The sequence below is a fragment of the Equus caballus genome, chromosome 16 (genome assembly GCF_041296265.1).
Source record: "Equus caballus isolate H_3958 breed thoroughbred chromosome 16, TB-T2T, whole genome shotgun sequence".
Classification (NCBI taxonomy): domain Eukaryota; kingdom Metazoa; phylum Chordata; class Mammalia; order Perissodactyla; family Equidae; genus Equus; species Equus caballus.
This window is the reverse complement of record NC_091699.1, coordinates 6,527,941-6,552,377: the sequence shown is the minus strand read 5'-3', so window position 1 is coordinate 6,552,377 and position 24,437 is coordinate 6,527,941. Positions and strand designations below refer to the sequence as shown.

Below are 24,437 nucleotides of genomic sequence, written 5' to 3'. Positions count from 1 at the left end.
TGAACACTGAGAAAAAGTGGGTCCCAAACTGGAGATATCCACAGAGCCACTTCAAACATAAACATGCTGTTGTCAGAACCCAGGACACATGAGACTTGCTTGGAAAGCAACTCAGTAAATATGAGATGACAGTCAAAAATTACAGACTACATCAATTAATGAAGGAAAGAAAGCCACCAAGTGTGACAAATGGAAAAATGAATACCTAAAGAACCTTGTATTACAAATAAAATTTTGAAAGAGATTTTTAAATAATATGTGTAAAAGAAATAAAGAAGGTAGTATAATTGTTTCAATTATATTGAAAGCTGTACACTTATGAGTTGTGCATTGTATGTGTATATGTGTATGTAAGTATCCGTACATGTATATACCTAAGTATATACTTAAGTAAATTAAAAAAAAACCTTGGAAAACTAAAATAACATAAAATAAAAGATAAATAACATAGAAGGTGGTATGGGAACTTCTAGAAAAAAGCCCTCTATATTCCTTTGTTTTTTTTCAGAAACAAATGGAGACTATAATTAGTTTTGAAACTTGCTAAATATACATGTTAAAAATATGAGTGTCATTTCTTAAAAATATGTACTAATAGAGGGGGAAAAAACCAAGAGAATCAATCAAACGAATAAAACAGGAAAAGAGGGAATTTACAGGGGAAAAGAAACATGGTTAGGAGGAATCACCAAAAAACCCAGCAAAATTAAGTATAAATATATGCTTGTTATTATAGTAAAGATAAACCAATTAAACATACCTATTAAAGATCCTCAAACTGGATTTTTTTTAATGCAGTTGTATGCTATTTACGAGAGACAATCATAGAAAGGTTGGAAATAAAGGAGTGAAAAAAATTAGATAAGTGCTAAATCAAGAAGACAAAAAAAATAACAGATTAGAGAATTGGGAAAACTTAATAACAAGCTTGGTGTAAGAGTTAAATAATCAACCTAACACATAGAGAATTTCATTCTTTTCAGGCAGACATAGAGCACTTATGACAATTTACCATATTCAAGAACAATAAATTCAAGAAATTTTTTTTTTAAGATTTTATTTTTTTCCTTTTTTCTCCCCAAAGCCCCCTGGTACATAGTTGTATATTGTTTGTTCTGGGTCCTTCTAGTTGTGGCATGTGGGACGCTGCCTCAGCGTGGTTTGATGAGCAGTGCCATGTCCGCGCCCAGGATTCAAATCAACGAAACACTGGGCCGCCTGCAGCGGAGCCCACGAACTTAACCACTCGGCCACGGGGCCAGCCCCAAATTCAATAAATTTTTATAAATGTATATATATTTCAGTAAATTTTAAGTAAATCTAGATAACCAATATTACGCAAAACATATTTTCTAACCAAAATGCAATAACACTGCAAGCAATAGAAAGATATTTATCACCACTTCTACTTTAGTTTGGGAGGTTAAAAAAATACTTCAAATTAATTAAAGGGGGAAGAAGAAATCTTACTGAAAAATAGGACCTTAAAATTAGCAACTGAAAAGATCCACAGGAAGTTAGAACTAGAACACAGAGTTAGCCTGTAGAGTGAGCAGATGATTGAAATTAAGAGATAAGAGAAAAAAAATAAGGCAAAGCAAAGAAATACTAAAGGATCAAAAAACAAAAGTAAGTTGTTTCTTAGAGATCAATGTAATGAAGAAACCTCTGGTAATACTGGTTAAGAAGAGAAAGAAGGCACAGATAAACAGTATTTAGAATGACAAAAGGGCACATAATAGATAGTAAAGATTTTAAACCTCATAAGAGAACACTACGAATAAAATTGTCCAATGCATTTGAAAACAGGTAAAACAGTTTTCTAGAAAAAATATAATTTTCCAAAACCAATTGGACACCTCTGTGAAGTGAGATTTTTATTCCCATTAGACAGAAGAACAGTGATGCTTAGAGGGTCTGAATGACTTTCTCGAAGTTAAAAAGCCAGTAAGTCCACCATTTTTAGGGGAACAACATTTGGGTAGTGGAAAGATGCACATTTTAGAGTCAGACAGTTTCAAATTTGAGCTTTTATCATTTACCTCATAAGTGGCCCTTGGACAGGCTGGGCCTCTCTGAGTAAAATGGGAGTCATATAATTGCTGTTTAACAGTCTGGTTTTTATGAAGATTAAATAAGGGTCTATCTGAAGACACTTGTCAAATTAGAATGCCCTGTGCAAATGTAAGTAGTAATATCGTTTACTAATTTTTATTTTTTTCTTAGATTTGTCAGTAACACATTTTCTAGATTAGAATAAGCACTTCCTAACAGATAAGTGCATTAGGATACTTTCTATTTATTTATCTGTGTCTGTGCATCCACCTCCATATCTCCTGACTCTCTCTACATACAAAACCATGAATAATCTATTCTGGAAATTTAAACACCCTGACTCTTGAAAAGTATTGCTAATGATGGATACTTTCTTAATGTGCTGATTCAGTATTTGCTTCCTATAATACATCATTTTCGCCCTGTAATTATACACACTAAAATAGCTAGATAAATTCCCTATTTGGCAATTCATTGTTCTAACTCGCACTGAATGCCTGGTTTATTGTGTTCATTCAGCAGAGAAGTTTTTCTGAAAGCTGCACTCTGATACAACAACCAGCCTTTTTTCCCCGCATCCCACCCCTCTCCCACACGGAATTCTAGTCAATCTAAACCCCTTATGAGAAATATCCCGTATCCATTGTGATTTCCTGCCTGGATGCCTCTCCACGGGCTGTCCTTTCTGCCTGGAATCTACCCTCCTTCTCCCTCTTTGTGATCTCTGCCTGACTTTTAACCATTATTTTTTGCCCAGATCAGGTGTCACTTTTTCCTTACAGTCTCTGGTTGGCCGCAGAACACAATGCTGATTATATCCCCTACTGTCCTCTAGCACTTCCTTATATAATTTATATGATAATTATACTGTCTTACATGCTAGTAATTTGGGTTTGGATGTATCTTCTCTTCTGGATTATAGATACCGGTGTCTGTATCCTGCACTATTTTTAATCCCTTGATGCCTTGTACATATCAAGCATTCAATCAATAATTGTTTAATGAGAAATGGAAAAGGCTGCCATCAGTGGAAAATTTATATATAGGAGTTTGAAAGTACCACAGTTCCAAATGAGAGGATGTGGTGTTCCTATCATTTCATTTTAGTTTTATCTCCTGCATTCATACTTATTTCCAGGAAAGGAAACCTCTAAAAGAAAAATGAGAGTGATAACGATTTTAATTAACAATGTTAAATGTTTACTTGGTACTGATTAAAACACTGAAAAAGTTTAAAAAATAAAACTTAACCATCTACTTAAGAATGCATACTACATATTGCTTGTAGTCATAGTACATGACAAATACTTTTTAAAAATTATTGAAAGGAATATTCAGCACATTTCCTCAAAACATTCACTGGGATATCAGGGAAGCAATATATCTGTAGTGACAGTGTGAGGTGTATTATGAAATTAGGCCAAATAGCAAAAACAGGAATTTTCCTTCATTACCTCTCTTTTTTTAATTTAATTTTTAAAGATATGCATCAGTTGGTGTTTAGAAAAAGAAATTTATCATTAACAAACTATATCAGTGTCTTAATGTATTCATATACAGGATTGCTGTTGTTATCAGTTATTTATATTGGGGACTTAAAATAAAGTATAGTTTAAAATTAATTTTGCCAGCATACATTTTATAGAGAGAGAGAAGTAGAGAGAGAATCTAATATAAAATATTTTAATCCATTTTGCTTTTTGAACTAAACTTTCCTTTGTGTTTTTGCCGGAATAGAAGTCATTATGCTAGATTACCCCCTTTAAGATCTGTAGCTGTGTGCTTTGCATTTGTAAGTTTCATCTATACATAAATAATTTCAGAGACCACATCCCGCTGGGGTCTTCTTTTTTCACGTGCAGAAACTTAGACTTTCTTGGATTTAGAGATTGTCTCTTGTGAAATCTGATGCTATTTATGATGCAAAGTTATACAAATAAGAAAAGCAAAATATTTATGAATAATTTATCTGCCTCCTCCATGTTCATTGTCCAGTTTCTTAGCTGACATTTAATTATAATAATAAACACATTTTAACAGTTTTATCCAAGTAGTAACACTCATAATATATTTGACTACCCTTCATTTTAGGCCAAAACCTTACATTTTTAGTTAGTCCCTTTTACATTTTTTAAACTATTCTTCAGTTCATACTTCATCTGAAAAGTAGTCTGTGAGTTATTTCTCACTAAAGAACACTGTAAGACTTTTAGTATAATGATAAAGGCTGAGACTAGAATTGCATGTGTTTGATGAATATCAAATAACAATGGCGAGTCTTGGTTCATCAAATATTGCTGCAACTTAGCAACGAGGATCTGGTACTGCAGAGCTGAAGTCTGGGGAGCTTGGGATTTGTCAAAGAGGGGACATAGGGAGCAATAGGGACAAGAGGAAGGAAAATGCAAGACTGGAGTTGATCCTGGAAATGTGAGTTTGGATCAGTGTCAGAGAGCCTTATTTAGGAATTTAATTTGATTTTTTTTTTAAAGATTTTATTTCTTTCCTTTTTCTCCCCAAAGCCCCCCAGTACATAGTTGTATATTCTTCGTTGTGGGTCCTTCTAGTTGTGGCATGTGGGACGCTGCCTCAGTGTGGTTTGATGAGCAGTGCCATGTCCGCGCCCAGGATTCGAACCAACGAAACACTGGGCCGCCTGCAGCAGAGCGCGCGAACTTAACCACTCAGCCACGGGGCCAGCCCCCGAATTTAATTTGATTTTTATAGGTACATTTTCATAGGTGTGGAAATCATACTGGCAAAGATTTTAGGTGAATGACTTTATGTGATACCCAGATGTGGATATGACATAGTGAGATATAGTTCTCTTCCAGATATACTAAATATATTAAGGAGAAAATTGGTTGGCACTATCAGGATTTTAACAGTTGGCAGGAAACATTATCTAACTAGAAATTGATAATGTGTTTTCATTCCATTTTTATTATAACTATCTTCTATTCTTGGCAACTGTGTTTGGTTGTATTATTGTTCAAATTATCTGCTGCACTCGCTGGGGAAAGATTAGATTTCCCTCGCCCATTCAGTCCTGTTCACATGACTTGCTCTGGCCAAGGAAATGAGTGTGGAACCAAGCTGTGTCACTTCCGAGCTGAAACTTTAAGAGCAAGGATTTGCCATGTCCTCTTTTCCCTTTGGAGTAAAGTTGGCAATGTCCCAGAATAGATGTTCCTTTAGCTATGGTCACAGAGTACAGAAATGTGGAGCAGACCCACCAGTGACCTCAGATGGACCTGTAATGTGAGCAAGAAACTAACTCAGTTTGTGGACTGGGATTTGGGGCTCTGTTGTTACCTCTGCATAACCTATTCTCTTCTGACTGGTAAAGCAAGATGAACTGTATTCCACTGTGGAAATGGCAGAAAATTTTTTAATTTAAGTTATAAAAGGAAGCTCATTTTTTTCAAACTATTAAACAAATAATAGTACAAGGAGAAGAAAAATATGGTAAATAATCACAAAAGGAGTTACCAAGTGCCTTAAGTTTGGGGAACACTGCTCTAGGTGGTAGGGAGCTGTTAAGGCTTTTAAGTCGGGGCTAACGTGAATGGCTTTGGGTTTAGAAGTTAAAATTCTGATAGAAAAAGGAAGAATTTTTAAAAGAACAGGTAGATGGTAAGGCAGGGCATTTGAAATTTATTAATATAAGGGATGTGGAGGGGTACCATCTGCATTTTAAAATATATTTGTATGTATTTAAATTTATTTTTAAAAATTAATATTTTAAAAATGATAAACTATTATGTTATATAAATACATTATTATATTATAATTAAAATTATAAAATATATATTTTTTAATACAGACACATAAAAGGAAGATTATCATCTTGCTATGATACAGAAAGAAGAACAGCATTGGAAATCCAAATACTCTCAGAAAGTTTCTTGCTAGGGGTCAGCCCGGTGGCACAGGGGTTAAGTTTGCACGTGCTGCTTCTGCTGCCCAGGGTTCGCCGGTTTGGATCCTGGGTGCGGACATGGCACCGCTTGGCAAAAGCCATGCTGTGGCATGCGTCCCACATATAAAGTAGAGGAAGATGGGCATGGATGTTAGCTCAGGGCTAGTCTACCTCAGCAAAAAGAGGAGGATTGGCAGCAAATGTTAGCTCAGGGCTAATCTTCCTCCAAAAAAAAAAAAAGTTTCTCGCTAGACTGCATGTGTGAACTAAACCCAGTTTTTCAGATTAAAGAGCTGCTGCCTCAATACACATCATTTAGTATTCAAGTCCTTCCTACTCTCATGGTTTCAGTGCCAGCTTTAAAAAAATAAACAAAATAGTTTTTCCATTATGTATGATCTTGGTTTACAGGTTCTTACTGTTTGTACAGCAATGACTGCGTGTTTTATCACTTGGAATTTGCATAGACATTCATGAACTGGTATCAGTCAGAACCCCTATGGCTTCAAAATGATGCACGAATGGCAAGTGGAAACTATCAGAACACATTACTTTGTCCCCATGATTTCTAGGAAGAGCTCATTATAACGCCCTTCACTGTATCATGACTGGTCTTTTATGGTGACAAGTGCTGTTTTTTCCGTCTAAGAATTTTATTTTTAAAATAAATATTTCCAAGTATTTGCCAACTTCATTTTGATTCCAGAGACACATGTGCCCTGGAACCCTCTAAAAAATAAAATAGATAAAAATTTATTTTTCCTTATTGTTGTTGTTTATTTGATATATGAGTTATAGGGAAAAGATTGGATATAGACCTATTCTGTATGGACAAACCCATAAATGTTAATATTCTTATGTTTAATTATTGATAGTTGGATTTTATAACAGAATTTAAATCTTATTCACATTGGTAAGGTATTTGTAGCTGGAAGTATGAAGAGTTTTTTCTAAAGTCATTTTGTAACATTGGAATTTGATATTGTGCTACATGCTATTAAAAATGTATTAAAAAGACACAGACATTACCTCAAGATTGATAATCTAGGACAGATAGATAGCAACCTTTATACAAGCCTACTTAAAAATTATTGTAAAGAAATGAATGTTCCTTTTACAAATACATAAAGAAAGAAAAGTATTTACCATGTACACTGCTTAGGGTCAAGGACATTGCAAGAGAACGTGTGAAAATATGTCGTAGAATGTGCAAATATGGAATGAGTTTTATAAGTCAACTCTGGCTTTTAGGAATTTCAAATAATGGAAGGCTTGAGGAATAAAAGTTTATGGCAAACTATGGGACAGAGTATTTCAGATACAAAACGTGGATTGTAAATGTTTACAAAATTGGGTGTTCCAACCCTAAAAAATATTTTTAAATAAGGGAATTCCCCCATCACAATGCCTTACGTGAACTTTTTATGACATAACTGAGGTAAAAAATTTCCAAACTATAAAACCATTTATAAATCATTAATTTCTTCTCAGCTTTTAAGGTTCATGAAAATATATCGTATATTATTCTTTATTCTCTTTTCCAGCTTCATTGAGGTATGATTGACAAAAATTGTATATATTTAGGTTGTACCACATGATTTTTTAAGGTGTACAACATGGTAATTTAGTACAGTGTGTATACATTGTGAAATGCTTACCACAATCAAGTTAACACGTCCAGCACCTCACACAGTTACCTTTTGTGTGTGTGTTTGTGTTGAGAGCTTTTAAGATGTACTCTCGGCAGATTTCAAGTACGTAATACAATCCTATTAGCTCTACTCACCATGCTGGACATTAAATCCCTAGATCTTATCCATCTTCTAAGTGAAAGTCTGGCCCTTTGACCAATATTGCCACTGGCAACTGCCGTCCCACTTTCTCATTCTATGAGCTTGCCTTTTTTAGGTTCCACATATAAGTGAGATCATACAGCATTTGTGTTTCTGCATCTGACTTATTTCACTTAGCATTATGCTCTCCTGGTTCATCCATGTCCTCTCGAATGGGAAGATTTCCTTTTTATGGTTGAATAATATTCCATTGCATATGTATACCACGTTTTCTTTATCCATTCGTCTGTGGATGGGCACAGGTTGTTTCCATATCTTGGCTCTTGTGAATAATGCTGCAGTAACGTTTTTTATTCTTAATGAAAATTTCATTGAAAGCTTAAAAATGAGATTGATGTGTAATACGTGGAAACGCATTTATTAAGGCATTCGAGCCATCAAACTTCTGAAGCTTCGGGGATGGGAAACTATTGTTCATATAACTATACTGTTTTGTTTTCTGTGAGTGCAGGCTAGTTGACTGAAAACCGATTGACAATGGGAAATCATCTCATTTGTTTTAACATTGAGCTTTTAGGAAGTACTTGATTGTATAGACCTATTGTTACTTTTTAATTATTTGGCTTAGGAAACAGGCATTCAGAATTCTGCTCAGGAGAATCAAGGGACGAAGGAAAGGGGCAGAGCAGTGTTGAGTCAACGTTTTCTATTTCAGTAATGTCTGAAGCTTTTCTACATCTGTGCATTCAAACTCTAGTTTTCATCTGGAGGAAAGTGTGTATGAAACGTCTTATCTGCATTTATTATGCCTATTTAATTATTCAACAAACTGTGACTAATAACTTTGCTTATAACCCAAAATAGAATTGCAGAGCTTGGTATTGGTAAAAATTTGGGGGAGATCAACTAGGACAGTGAGACACACTTGAAAGAGAATTTCCAAGGTATCATAAAGCGGAGAAATGTCCTTGCCCTGGGCGCTGCCACAGAAGCTACTTTTAGGAACATCAGAGGTAAACAAAGGATGTTTGGCCAGAACATCCTCTTCCCTGTTAACGGAGCTATCATTGTAAGTTCTTCATGGATTCATAAGATACCTGATGTCTTGGGAGCAGTGAACATTTTAGCAAATAATTTTTGATCTATTATAACAACTTTTCTCCTTTAAATAGAAATTAAGAAGGTACACAGAAATATTTCATGTCTTTTACAATTAAACCAGGAAACGTGTTTAGTACTGCTGCCCAGTTAAGTCTGAGGATTTTTATGGCATTATTTCTGTCTGCCCTAAGCCAGGAGGGAGGCAAGTTCTGGGAAACCACGTTAGTGTAGGGGAGGAAATTTTTCCCCTACCCATCTTAGGTTCTGGACTGTGCTCTGTAACAAAAGAAAAATTAACAAGAAAAAACAAACAGAAGTTTATTAGCATGTATATCTCATATATACAGGAGAGAAACTCAGAGAGGAGTAACCCAAAGAGGTGGCTTAGAATTCAGGCTTATATAGCATCTTAAACAAAGAACAATACATTTTTAGAGAAATGACAAGACAAAGGAAAAGGACCTTGAGTCTCTAGAGGTGGCATATTGTAGGAAGGCAAATATATGGGAAAGGAGTGGGAGATAAAGGCTGTTTAGTAAAGTTCGTTATGTAGATTCCTCTGTGCCATCTACAGGCTGGTAGGGTCTAAAGTTGCTCTGTGATTAACTTTTGTCCTTCCTGTTAGAGAGGGAAGAAGGGACACCTTTGTAAATTTATATCCTGCTTTTAGGCAAATAGGGAGAGGGCAGAGAGCTTTTCCTGCATTTGCTACTGCTTAATTGCCTTCAGCTCAAAATGTCAAAAAGGCTTATTTTGGCATAATGTCTTCTGGTTCCCTTCATTTGGCAAAACTAGGAAGGGGGATCACACACCTAGGGACGTCACTTGGGTCAGAGGAGTGACCCAAGGAAGCTCAAAAGAGGAATTTGGCGTAGGAATGCACGAAATAGATTAGGAAGCATGGGTAGAGGACAAAGAGCTGGAAAATGCTATCATAAAGCTATCCAAATTGGAAGGACAAGGAAGAGAAGAAACTGGAGAAATAGAATGAAGATAAAGCAAGGCAAGCCTATACAAGTTCAAGGAATGTATATCTTGGAGCTGGCTCAGGAAGCACTCTGAGAACATAGTCAGCCTTGTCTGGAGGAGCTTTCTCATTTGTAGATCTTTCTTGGCTGGGCAAGGAGCTGCCTTTGAAGTAAGCAGAACTCCCCCAGATATATTATTGACAGAGTGCTGAGAAGACTCACTGCTTTGAGTTTGTCTTAGAGATTTAGTATTGAAATACAGTGGATATATTTTTAAATATCTGTATACAGTGGATTTTGATATTTTTAAAACATGTATTTCAAATATATTAAATGATGAGGACAGAATAGTATGTGTAGCCTTAAATTTTATTGATCTACTGTGTACAAATAACTATTTTATGAATGCGGATGAAGGGCACTCTATCTTTGTTTCATTAAACCCCTCAGCAGCCATCAGTTGCTCTTCTCGACTGGCTTCTATAAATGTTTCGTGTCCTGTAGTGCAGCAGTTTCATTTCAGACAAGGCGCTGTTTTCTGCATCATGTGAGTGGCTGAGAGAATATAAATTATCCGAAGCCTGAATCTGTGGCAGATCATCCCCAAGTAGAAGCTGACAGAGCCTATCCTAATTGACACGGGAGTGGAGTTGATCGTCCTGTGGATTCACCTGTGACTCGTAGCAGCAGTGGAACTTTGACTGGTGACCTCCTGCACCCCACCCCAGCACACACATACACCACCCCCAAAATGAGCAACACACAACCGTCTGGTTGTGATTTAGTCTGATTCTTTAAAAAGAGACTTTGTAGCCCTTGTGAGTTTGTGCTGAGCACTCCTTAGTGAGATGTTCAGAGAACTTAATGTTCTCCCAATACCCTTCATTCCTCTTTCATCTTCCAGGTCAAAGATGGAATGAGATGTTTCTGTGTGTGCTGCCGTTTTCAGAAGAGAAGGATAAAGTCACTCACTACCTACATTTGTGGCTCAAGGCATTCTGAAATTGGAAATGGGCCAAACCACAATGGAATAATAATATACTAGCCCAAGATAAAATAAACAATCAAGCATGCCTAGTGTATTAGATATAAAACAAATTTAAAGCATCTGATCCTCTAAGCACTTTTTATTAAACTCTTTCAAACTCTTAAAAATAGTAATGTTCAGAATTCTTGTGAATTCAGTAGAGCATTACTTTTCGCCAACTTCTCTAAGTAAAATAAAGGCAAATGGATAGAGATTCTGGCAGCAGAGCCCAAAGAGACCCATGAAAGGGTAGGTTTGTCTTTTAATCCAGTATTTTATTTTTTTAATGCATATGAATTTTCTTTTATATTCTAAAATATAGCCATATTCAGTTTAAGATTACAATTTTTATTACTTATCCATCGATTTTTCTTCAGTGAGAAAAGGAAAACTTTCATTCCTAGAAAATGTGCTATTTTATCCTGTGGCACATCAGAACATATGTAATTTGAGAAGCATGACAATAAAGCATGGACCCAACCAAGAAACAAACCCATAGTTCACACAAATTAAAAAGAACTAGGCAAATTCTTGTGAAACTGTTTCACACCAGTTCAGTATCAGTCTAAGACGCATTGTAGGCCTCATGTTACAGTTAGGATTTTTCGAACACTGTAGAGTCTACAGTATAGATAATTAAATAAGACTTGAATATCTAATTGAATTTCTGGAATTAAAAAAAAATGCTCAGAACAGAAGGGAAAGTATTTCAGAAATCTATGGCTCCATAATATCACTAATGGACTCTGAAACATGAACACGAACAGGTTATTCTACTTCTGCAGCTTTTTTGGCTATATTTATTTGACATTTGGCTCTCTTTTATAGAATGGTGGACGTGATATAATTTAACTAAAATAACAGTTAACTATTTTTCCCAGACTGGAAATGTAAGAAGTGACTTTCATTGTGGCTAGCATATACTGAGATACTTTTCAAAGCTAATAATCCTCATGCACTTAAGTACAAACACATTCATTCTTAAGTTTGTAAAAATGTTCAACTCATTTTCATTAAATCTTATACAATTATGACAATGCTTAATATTATCAGAATCTTAATTAAATTTCTTTAGAGAGTCAGTATGTTATTTGACATGATAAAATCAGCTCTCAAGCCCTCTTGTGTTTTTCCTGAAGTAATAGAGTTTTCCAATTTACCTTTGATTTTTAAAAAGTTTAGGCTAATAAAAAAAAGGTCCAATGAGGAAATTATGAATAATTTCTTAAATGTCTTTGATTAGCTTAGTCCTCATAACCTATCAATTGCTGTCTCTACATCTGTAGCTCATTTCCTTGGGAGGTAAAGCAATGTCATTAAAACTCCAGAAATAGAATCTACGTCAGAATGGTTGATTAATTTTTTGAAGTCCCTAGTCTTCACATTTTTAAGTCACTTTAACTCTTAATTGTCATAAATAAAACAGTGCAGGCAAAATTTAAGAGAGTATTCCTGATCAGTTTTCCTCCTCTTGGAAGATGTTATTATGGCCTTACAGAATTTGGCAATATAATATTGATGAAGTAATAGGAAATCACTCATATTGGAAATGGTCCAAAATTGAAGCTTTCAAAAGATGGAGTGTTACCTAAGATATGGCATTGTAGGCTTCAGAGAATTCCCAAGAATGATATTCTTCAATGTAAAATGGAAACTCCAATTTAAAATGTGTGTAGTATAGGAGCTCTGTTTAATTAATATTGCAAATTAAATCTTTTTAATTATTATTTAAAATTTTAACTCAAACAGCAGGCCTACTTGGATTCAGGGATGGTAGTGGCAGCAGCAGTGTTTTTAAATCTTACTGAATCTTTTTCACCCCCCCCCCAGTTAAAAAAAAACATTTGCAAGGAATGACCTTATTTAAATCTTGATTCAAACAAATTGTGAAAAAAATCTTTTTAAAAGACAATCAGGGAAATCTGAACAGTGACAGGCTCCTTAATGTTATCAAGAAATTATTGTTAATTTTTTCAATGGAAAAATTCTATTGTTTTCATATTTTTAAAAAGTCCTTGCAGAGATACATACAGAAATAGTTACAGATGAAATAATATGTTTTCTGTCATTTGCCTCAGAATAATCTAGAAGAGGTGAGAGTTAGTGCGGGTTTAGATGAAAAGAACTGGCAATGTATTTACAGTTGTTGAAAGTTCATTATGGATATATCAGTATCAAATGTGTATATGAATTATACTGGTAGTCTTTTGAATATATTTGAATGTATAATAAAGGAACAGGTTATATCAAAATAAATGCTGGCCTAGATCAATGACTAAAAATTAAAACAAAAAATGGTAGTTAAGAAGCAAACAGGAGAAATAACATAAAATGGATTGTGAAAATATATGCAATTAAGGCAACAGAAATCTTAAAGAAGAGAAAGAGTAACAAAGGACAGATGGGATAAATATAAAAGAAACAGATAGTAGATTTAAACCAACTATATTGATAAATTACGTTAAATGTAAATGGTCTAGAAACTCCAAATAAAAAGCAGAAATTGCCCAAGTGGATTTAAAAAAGCAAGACTTAACTATTTGCTGTCTGGGGGAGGGGACAGTAATTTAAATATAAAGACATATATGGGTTAGAAGTAAAGGGATAGAAACAGACATACCATGCAAACACTACTCATATGAAAACTGGAGTGGTTTTGTTAATATTAGACAAAGAAGGCTGCAAAGGGGCCAGTTCATCAAGAAGACATAAGAATCTTAAATGTATATTTCTGTAATAGTAGGGCTTCAAAAAATGCATAAAGCAAAAACTGAATCCACAATTAATTGGAGAGTTTTTCACTACTCTCTCTCAGTAATTGATAGAACAAATAGATAAAAATAGTAAAGACACAGAAGACTTGAACAATACTGTCAACCAGCTGGACATTTACAGGACATTCCACCCAACAACAGCAGAATCCATAGTTTTTTCAAATGAATATGGAACATTACTAAGATCTACAGTATTCTGGGCTATAAGACAAGTCTGAAAAATATCCTGTAATTGAATTCATGCAAAGTACATTCTCTGACCACAATAAAATTAACTTAGAAATCAGTAAAAAAAAAAAAAAAAAAAGCTTTTGCAAAAATTCCCAAATATTTGGAAATTAAACAAGCACACTTCCAAGTAATCCATGGTATAAAGAAGAAATCAAAAGATAAATTAGGAAATATTTTGAACCCAGTGAAAATATATAAAAAATGTTGTGTTGCAGCATAAAGCAATGCTCAGGACAAATGTATAGTTTAAAATAATTATATTAGAAAATAAGAAAAGTCTAAAATCATCAATGATCTAAACTTCCAATTATGAAGCTAGAAAATGAATAACTAATAAAACCCAAAGTAGAAGAAAAGAAATAATACAGAGCAGAAATCAATAAAATAGAAAATGGGAACTCAGTAAATAAAGTAAGTGAAATCGAAAGCTATTTTTTAAGAGGTCAGTAAAGTTGACTAAGTTATGCCTAGACTCATCAAGGGGGGAAAAAGAGACAGAAGACGTCATAACTCACCACTATTAGAATTAAGAGAGAGGACTTAGATGAAATGAACAAAATTTTTTTTTGAGGAAGATTAGCCCTGAGCTAACATCTGCTGCCAATCCTCTTTTTGCTGAGGAAGACTAACCCTGAGCTAACATCCGGGCCCATCTTCCTCTACTTTATATGTGGGGACGCCTGCCACAGCATGGCCTGACAAGCGGTGTATAGGTCCACACCTGGGATCCGAACCAGAGAACCCTGGGCCACTGAAGCAGACGTGTGGACCTAATGACTGCGCCACCAGGCTAGCCCCCAGCAAAATTTTTGAAGACACAAATTTCCAAAACTGACACATAAAAAATAGAAAACCTAAGACTTCTTATATCTATTTTTAAAATCAAGTTTATAATTAATAACCTCCCCAAAAAGAGAACCCCAGACCCAGATGGCTTTATTGGTGAATAACAGATATTTAAGGAAGAAATAATATTAATCCTACATAAACTCTTTTAGAAAATAGCTGGGGGAGGTGGGAGGAACAACTTCCCAACTCATAAGGCTGATATCATCTTGGTACCAAAACCATACAAAAACTACAAGAAGGGAAAAATTACAGACCAACATCCCAATATTCCTTATATGTATACACATAGAAATTCTCAAATTGAATCTAGCAATATAAAGGAATGCAAGGGTGATTTAACATTTGAAACCAATTGATATAATTCATCGTATGTAAAGAATAAAGGATACCATCTCAATAAATGCAGAAAAAAGAATTTGATGAAGTTCGACATCCATTTATGATAAAACCTCTCAGAAGGCTAGGATTGGAGGGAAATGTCCTCAACCTTTTAAAGGACATTTGTGAAAAACCTACTACCAGCTTCATACTTAATGGTGAAAAACTGAATATTTCCCTCTAAGATTAGTAACAATGTAAACATGTCCAGTTTACCACTTCTGTGCAACATTTTACTGGAGGTCCTGGCCAGTGTAATAAGGCGAGACAAGGCATACAGGTTGGAAAGGAAGATGTACTCTATTTTCAGTTGACGTTATTTTTACATAAAAGCTACCAGAACAGGGGCCAGCCCCAGGGCCTAGTGGTTAAGTTTGGCACACCCTGCTTCAGTAGCCCAGGTCCAGTTCCTGGGTGCAGACCTACACTGCTCGTTGGCAGCCATGCTGTGGCAGTGACCCACACACAGAATAGAGGAAGATTGGCGTGGATGTTAGCTCAGGGCAAATCTTCCTCAAGCAAAAGGAGGAAGATTGGCAACAAATGTTAGCTCATGGGGAATCCTCCCCAGCAAAAAAAAAAAAAACTACTAGAACAAATAAGTGAAGTTATCAAGATCTCAGAAAAATGTCAATGTACAAAAATAGATTTTATTTATTAACAACTGGCAAATGAAATGGTTTTAAAGCAAGGCTAATTATACTAGCATCAAAACATATAAATTCTTAAAGATAAATTTAACAAGAAATATCAAGATCACTACACTGAACATTACAAAATATTGCTGAATGAAATTGAAGAAGAACTAACTAGAGAAATATACCAGGCTCTTGAATTAGAAGACTCAATGTTGTTGAGTTATCAGTCTTCTCCAAATTGATTTATACATTCAAATAATCCCAATTAAAATCCTAACAGGCTATTCTGTAAAAAATGGCAAGTTCATTCTAAGATTTATTTGGAAATGCAAAAGAACTGGAGTGGCCAAAGCATTTTTGAAAAAGGACAACAAGAGGATTTGGCTTAAACGATTTCAAAACTTACTATAAAGTTACAGTAATCAAGACAACATAGAATTGGTAGAACAGATGTATACATGAATGAAACAGAATAGAGTCCAGAAATAGATCCATACATGTATGGCCAATCGATTTTCCACAAAGATAGAAAGTTGGTTCAGTGAGGAAAGGATAGTCTTTTCAACAAATAGTGCTAGAACAGTTGTCTGTCAGTATCAGGGGGAAATGGACCTCAATCCTTACCTCACACCATAAACAAAAAATAATTTAAAATGGATCATAGACCTAAATTTAAAAGCTAAAATCATAAAACTTGTATAAGAAGACATAGGAGGAAATCTTTGTGACTTCAGAGGAGGCAGATAATTTTTAGATAGGATTCAAAAAGCACAAACAAGAAAAAAGAAAAAGATGATATATTGGAGTTCATCAAAATTAAAACAGTGTGATAACACAGCACACCCACCAGAATAGCTAAAAGGAAAAGATGGACAATACTAAGTGTTGGTGAGGTTGTGAAGCATGCTGCTGGTGGGAGTGTAAACTGGTACAAACACTTTGGAAATCATTTTGGAAGTTTCTTATAAAGTTTATCGTAATTTTCTGTGCAATCCAGTAATTTAGCTACTACATATTCACTCAAGTGAAATGAAACATGCCCAACAAAGGTTTATATGCTTTTGTTCATATCAGCCTTATTTGTAATTGACAAAACTGAAAACTACCCCAAATGTTACTTCAATAAGTGAATGGATAAACAGATTATGGTACATCTGTACAGTTAAATACCACCCAGATATAATCAAAATGAATGACTGCAATGTCCAGTAACCTGGTAGAATTTCAAAACATTATGCTAGGCAGAAGAATCTAGACACCAAACAATATGTACTGTATAGTTGTCTTTATATGAAATTCTCGAAAAGCAAAACTAGTCTCTAGTGACCAAAAGCAGATAAGTTATTCACTAGGACTGGACATGAGGGAACTTTGTGGAGCTATGGAAATGCTCAGTATCCTCTTTGTGGTGATGGTGGTTACACCGGTCTATACATTCTCAAAACTCATTGATTTACACACTTAAAATGAGTTTATGTTATGTATGTTATACATCAATAGGCGATTGAATTCCTGGATTACTTGGCTTCTAAGAGTTGCCCTAACATACAAAACTGTATTTTTCTAGCTATTTTCAAAGGGCAGAATAATTCTACATTTAGTAAGCAGCATTTGGTGACACCATTAGCCACTGCAAGATTCTCCTGATACTGTTATTAAAAGCCAAATTCTGAAAAGCTTTATCAGTTTACCTTTGACAGTGAATCAGTAGTCAAACTGATATGTTTATCAAGTCTTCCAGCCACTCTTTACTTTTTTCAAATTAAACTTTTTACTTTTAAATAATTCTAGATTTACATATAGTTTTAAGAAATAATAGAAAGAGATCCCATGTACTCTTTGCCCAGTTTCCCTCAATGATAACATCTTGCATGTGACTATACCACAGTAGCACAACCTGGATACTGACATTGTTGCAGTCCACCGATCTTATTTAGCGACTTCCCCAGTTTGTGTTCTATCACACGTGTGTGTGCTGTCACATGTGTAGGTTTGTATCCACCAGCACAGTCAAGATACAGTGCCATCACCACAAGGATCCCTGGTATTGCTCTGTTATAACCACACCCACTTTCCTCCTGCTCCCCTCCCCACAAACCTCTCCACCCCTGTCCTCAACCGCTGACAGCCACTAATATCTTTTCCATTTCAATAATTTCATCATTTCAAGAATGTTTAATAAATGGATTGTACAGTGTGTAACCTTTGGGGATTGGCTTTTTTCTCAGCATAATTCCCTGGAGATTCATGGTGACGTAACAATAGTTTGTTCCTTTTTACTGCTGACTAGTATTGCGTGGTACTGGATGTACCATTGTTTGTTTAACTGTTCACCCATTGAAGGCCATCTGGGTTGTTTGCAGTTTTAACTTCTAGAAAGTTATTTTCAAATAGCTTGATTTCATCATTACATGACAAAACTTCTAACAACTAAATTATGTTTCCCCCCAAAATTTAAGCACTTTAGAGAATTCTCAAATTTTGCAATATTACCTCTTTGTATACTGTCTGAAGTACTTTCAGATCTTTTTCCTTAGTCTGTTTAACCATAAGGACGTTTGCTTGAGGAAGTTCTATCTTTTCAAGTACAGTGGAGTTTCACTTATGTAGCACTGAGGTCTATCTTGGGTTAGATTTGCTCACAACTGAGAACCTGACTTTTGATGGACATTTTATAGTTTGCAGGTAATGATAAATGCAGTCAGCATCCTGTGTAGCTTCTAATTAGAGTCCAGGGGAAAATGCATCCAGTGGCATTTAGGAGAAAGGGACAGAACACCATTTTATCCTGGAAAAGGGCGATTCCTTGGGCACCACCCATCAGTTAGATATTCACCTTAAGAGCGCCTTACAATTTGTTGGGCAAAAGTTTGGTTCTTCATTCCCTTTGCAAGCAGACTGAGAGCTTTTGGTCTAATTTTTCAGCTTCAGAGGTTCCAGGCAAGATCAGACGAGTCAATTCTGAAATGTAAATTTGTCAGCAGTCTTTTTCTTAATTTTTAGTTCGTGAAATCTCATTCTCAGGAGCCCTTGTGAAACTGTATTATACATTCATCTACTGATTGGTTTTGTGATTTTTAAATCCTCTCTTCTGCCGTAGCTAAGATTTTGTCACTGTAAGCTTTCTCATACAGCAGTCAGCATCAGAAAGAAGGCTGTAAAAATTGCAGGAAAGCTGCTATTACTGAGGCAAGTGTTTAATGAATACACTAGACTTCAGTTGTCTCTTGCTGGTTTGTCCAGTTACCTGTGGAACTAGGCCGATTCTGTGCACAGCTTTCTGCTGTCTGCCTGTTTCTCCAAAACAACCATTCCGCTATCTTTCCTTTTTCCGTTCAGCAAACAGTGGAGAAAGGGCCAGGAAACTCCTCTTTCTCTGCCATTTGTCTAAGACCTTGCCTCTGACTTGCCCGCTCAGATCCAGTTTCCTCGGTGCCTGAGTTACTGAGGAGGTGCCACCCCCCAACGCCCTTCACTCCCTTTGCCTTTTAATGAGCAGGTTATTTATGCGGAATGGATTTTCAAAGAGAGCTCTCAGCGGTATTTACAACTTCTTCAAAGCTTTTTTTTTAAAAGCATGTTGCAGTTGATCAGTTTTTAAATACAGTTGTTTCAGACCCAATAGCCTATGAGAGTGGAGACACTGAAAAGAAAAACAAATCCAAGGCATTAAGAACCTGAGAGAGTATAACATGGGTGGCTGCTGCTGCCTGGAAAGACTCATCCTTTATCCAACTTCACGATAGACCCAGAATCCCTCTCCTCCTGTCCCTTCTCCTGCTTGCGCCCTGGTCTCGGCCACTGTTGTCTTGCCTCTGGATTACTACAGAAGCCTCCTGCCCGGCTCCCTGCTTCAGCCCTGGCCCCCGCACCCTCCCCACCACCGTGTTCTCCACAAAACAGCCACAGTGACCCTTTAAAACTGGAAGCCAGATCACACTGCTCTTCCATTCACTCTGCAATGGCTTCCCACGTCACTGAGAATAAAAACCGCACCCTAGAAAGTGCTGCACCCTCTGAGCACCCCGACACACACCTCTCTGAGCTGCCCTCCCAATGCTGTCTCCCTCGCTCCCTCCACTGCAGCCTCAGTTCTGGCTGTTCTTGCAGAGGCAGAGCAGGCTTCCATCTTTGGTTTCCTACCTGCCTGGACAGCTGTCCCTTCAGAGACCTGCAGGGAGCACCCTCTTGCTTCTCTGCTCCCTCATCACCTGAGCATTGGGTGCTTAGTTGAGAGCCCTGTAAGGTAACAAACTATGCACCCAACTCCTGCACTACTCACTCTGCTTTAATTTTCTTTTTAGTATTTATATTACTATGTTGACATTTAATGTCTAAATATACACATTTAACGTTTTATATGGTTATCTGTTAGTTTTCTGTGTGCCCATCTAGAATGTAAGCTCCAGGAGAGCAGTGACCTTTTCTGTTAGTGCTGTGACACCATAGACTAGAACAGTGCCTGGAGCCTCGAGGTCCTGTAGTAAATATTTCTTGGGTAAATTAGTTAATTACCCAATCTGTATCACCTTTATTTTATCTTGCATTACCACAAGTGGCAGAATAAGCGAAGAGCAGAGGAATCAGGGAATACTAAAGCTATTTAATAAGCGTTACATTAGTTTGGAAATAAATTGGTTTTGACAGATTATTATTATTATTAATCTAACAGTTTCTGAGAATGAATGTTAAACTCTATCATTATGATTATGAAGTTGTCAGTTTTTCTTTGACATCCTGCAGTGTTGCCTTCCATAGCTTGAAGTATATTCAATCAGGCATTTACAAGATTAGAACTATTATATTTTTGTGATGAAATGAACCCTTTATTATTAAGTACCCTTAATCCTTAATAACTATCTTTGCCTTAAAATCCATTATGTCTATTATTGTGTAGTTTCACCAGTTTTCTTTTTGTTAATATTTGTTTGTTATATCTTTTTTCTTCATAAATATTGCAACTGTCTGCATCCATATGTTTATGTGTCTTCTCAAGAGCATATATGGTGTTTTTTCCCACCATTCTAACCAGCTGTCTCTTCAAGTCACAGCTTGTTTACATTTATGCACATTCACACTAGTTTTTTGTTCATAATTTCTTGTTTCATCTTTTTCTATTTTCTGAGCTCATGTTCATAGATATACGAATATGTAAGAAGCAATATACATATTCTGTATCCTTAGAAGCTTTTCTGCAAGAGTATTCGTAGTAGAGTCTCCCAAGCTTTATCTGAAAATTTACTTTATTTTTCTGTCACTCTTAAATCATGGTAACCTAGACATAGAAATCTAGACTGACGCTTCTTTTGTCCCCGTACTTTCATAGTATTATTCCAGGGTCTTCTGAATGGTCTGCCACCAGGGGGGTTCTTTCCTTTTGAAGTGGTCTTTGCCATCTTTGGATGCTTTAAGCTCTGGTCCTTTTCTTTAGGATTCTGTAGTTTCACAGTGACATCCCTTGATGCAAATTTAATTTTATTTATCCTGCTAAGGAATAAATGTTCTTTCTAAATATGGAGAGTGTTGTTTTTCATCAGTTATGAAAAACTCCCAGACACTGTGTCTTCTAATATTGTCCCTCCTCAAGCTCTCCGGCTTCTGTCTTGCTGGCATTCCAGTGACGTGCCTGTTGACCTCTGCCCTCTCTGTCTCTTACGTCATCTTTCTTAGTGTCATGTTCTGGGGAGTTTTATCAGATCCTTCCTCCAGTTCTCTAAGTTTCTTCACGAGGTCTAATCTGCTGATTAGCACATCTATGAAGGGTTTTTTTCTATGACTATATATATTTTTTTGATGTTATATTTGATTCTTTTTCAAATCTGAATATTTTTATAGTGTTTTATTTTTGCATATTTTAGATATCTCATTTAAATCATTGAATCATGCTTAATTTTTTGCTTCTAGGTGATAGTTTGACAGTCTAAAGTTTTTGCAACTCTGATTCTATTTGTTGTTGTCTGCTGTTACCATCTACTGGCAATTGATCCCAGTAGACTGTTTCCTTATGTGTTCTGTGTAATTGTAACGTAAGTTCATTTTCAGCACAGTTTTATCTGTGGCAGCCCTGTATAGCCTGAGTTAAGAGCTTGTCGTTCCAGAGATGTTTTTGCATTTGCTTCTGTTAGATACTGCAGGACTGTCACCAGCCTGCAGGCTGGCCCCGTAAAAGGGCACCTAGAGTGGTTGCCCTGTGCCCTGTACTTTAGGTGGGGGCCCGTGGGGTGGCTGTACATTCCTCCTCTTTTCCAAACAAATTTATTTATTACAAATAAATTTAGAAATTTCTGTCTTCCTAGTATCCCAGGGGGCCCATGGAAGATAACGACAGTGAGGCCTCTTTTCATATGTAATGATCTTGGTTAACTCCACACTGGTTGAGTTGCCCTTCTACTGGGTTAACTGTCCTAGGACATATTTTTGTGTTAACGCCTCTAATTGGACATTCCTAGATTATTCATCATACGCTAAGAAACCTCAATCGGATATGATATTTGGCCTATGGATATAAATGCTCAAGATAGTTAAATATATATAGTATATAGATATGTGTGTATATATATTCACAAGACATACACACACACAAGCACATAATATATAGTGTTTCAACCTCAGTTTACACCAAAACAGACACGTTTTCTCGTGTCTCTCTGCCAGTGGGTGGATTTTTCTTTTCATACACCTTATCATCAGGTGCACTATCCTTGTGCGTACATAAAAATCCAGTCTCCTACAAGACTATATGAACTGGCCCTTAAGTACTTCTCTGGCCTCATCTGCTACCACTGCATTTCTCTTACTTCCATGCATCAATCGACTTAGTCTTCTTTCTGTTTCTCAAATATGTCAAGATTGAGAAACCCTGCTGTTTTGCAGCAACAGAATATCGCTGTTCCCTCTCAAAGAATGTCCTTCCACTGTTGTCGCATAGATCTAGCCCCTTTTTGTCATTCAGACCTTACTTCTCGGCTGCCAGAGCCAAGATGGAGGAGTATGCATGGGAGCCATGCCCCTGGCAAATTGTGGATGACTGTGGGGGGGGGGCTTTACGATAGGTACTATAGGTGGTGGTATCTTTCAAGCAATCAAAGGCTTTCGCAATTCTCCAGTGGGAGTAAACCACAGACTGCACACGAGTTTGACAGCTGCTAAAACCAGGGCTCCGCAGCTGGGAGGGAGCTTTGCAGTTTGGGGAGCTTTCCATGATTGACTCCAGTATGGTTCAGGTCAGAGGGAAGGAAGACCCCCTGGAACTCCATCACAAGTGGTGCCTTAACAGGAGCCATCCTGGCCAGGAGAAATGGACCAGTGGCCATGGTCGGGTCAGCCGCGATGGGTGGCATTCTCCTAGCTTTAACTGAAGGAGCTGGTATCTTGTTGACAAGATTTGCCTCTGCACAATTTCCCAGTGGTCCTCAGTTTGCTGAAAACCCCTCCCAGTTGCCTTCAGCCCAATTACCGTCCTCACCTTTTGGAGACTACCAACAATATCAATAGGACTTCTTTCCCAGGACTTCTTCAACAGAATGCAGTTCAAGAAAGGATTTCAGAAGATCGAGTTACAGTCTGTTTTTAAAACCATAGGTGGGACAGCTGTTGCCCAACAGGATATGAAGGGACATTTAGCACATTTTTCTATTTAAAGGAACATGGAAGGGGGGTGTTAAGAGATAATACATTTATTTATTCACACTTGGATTGCCTTTGTAAGCAAAGTAAGTGTCTTATATCTTTAAAGGAAATATAATAAGTGCTTAGGAGATACAGGACCACAGGGCAGACAACAGGGAAAGATGCATGTCATTCCTTGAGGACCTCACTGCCTGAATTTGCATGTTCTGTTAGTCAGACAACAAAAACTCCTGGAACTTGCGCTTTCTTTTAAGATAAGTGGCAGAGTTCTACTTTTCATCCTTACACACTTTAAATAATGCTTTGAAATAATAATAATAATGCTTTAAATGAGTGCTTTGAAAATGGCACGTTTTGTAGTTAGACTCCCCCCTCACTCAAGGGAGATCGTGTATGAGAAGAACTGTGCCGAGTCCACATGGATCCTTCCGTAGTGCATACTTTCTGGATTGACAGCTAGGGCGGAACACGCACTCTTCACTTTGGAAGTAAAATACCCCGTGTCTTGGTTTTAAGGATGTCAGATACAAAACTCTCTGTACCTTTGAGGCCACTGTGTCGTCATTCTTCACCATCGGAGCCGTCAGCAGACACAACTTCCTTCCGGTAGACCCATGCCTACATGAGAAGAATTCACAGAGGGTGGGGGAGCACTGGAGGTTTGATGTTTACTGGGTGCTTGAATAAAATGTTTTAAAAAAAACACAATCGTACTCTGCAAGACCTGGCTACATAGGGCTCAGTGTAAAAGGAACGTGCAAGGCCTCTTATTAAAAGTTTCAGGAAGTGACAGCAGAGCATTAAACCATGTGTCAGCTCTTCTAAGTGTGGGGTTCTGTGCAGTCATACGTGTCACATCCTTATGAAGCTGGCTCTCCTTTCCCTGACTAGCTAGTCAAATGCCTGATTCCACTTAATTTTTCTCTGTCTTATCACTCTGGTATTTTTTTCTTCATGTCAACTACCACTACCTGAAATTATTTATTTGCTTCCTTATTTACTAGCTATCTTCAACTGCTAGAATATAAACTGTGCAGACAGAAACTTCTGTATTGTTCACTGCTCTAGCACC

The 24,437-nt window shown here is 36.6% G+C and overlaps 1 pseudogene; it reads left to right on the top strand.

Moving 5' to 3' along the window:
- Window positions 1-22,500: 22,500 nt before the first annotated feature.
- On the top strand, window positions 22,501-23,354 carry LOC138917973 (mitochondrial import inner membrane translocase subunit Tim17-A pseudogene; annotated as a pseudogene).
- Window positions 23,355-24,437: the final 1,083 nt, after the last annotated feature.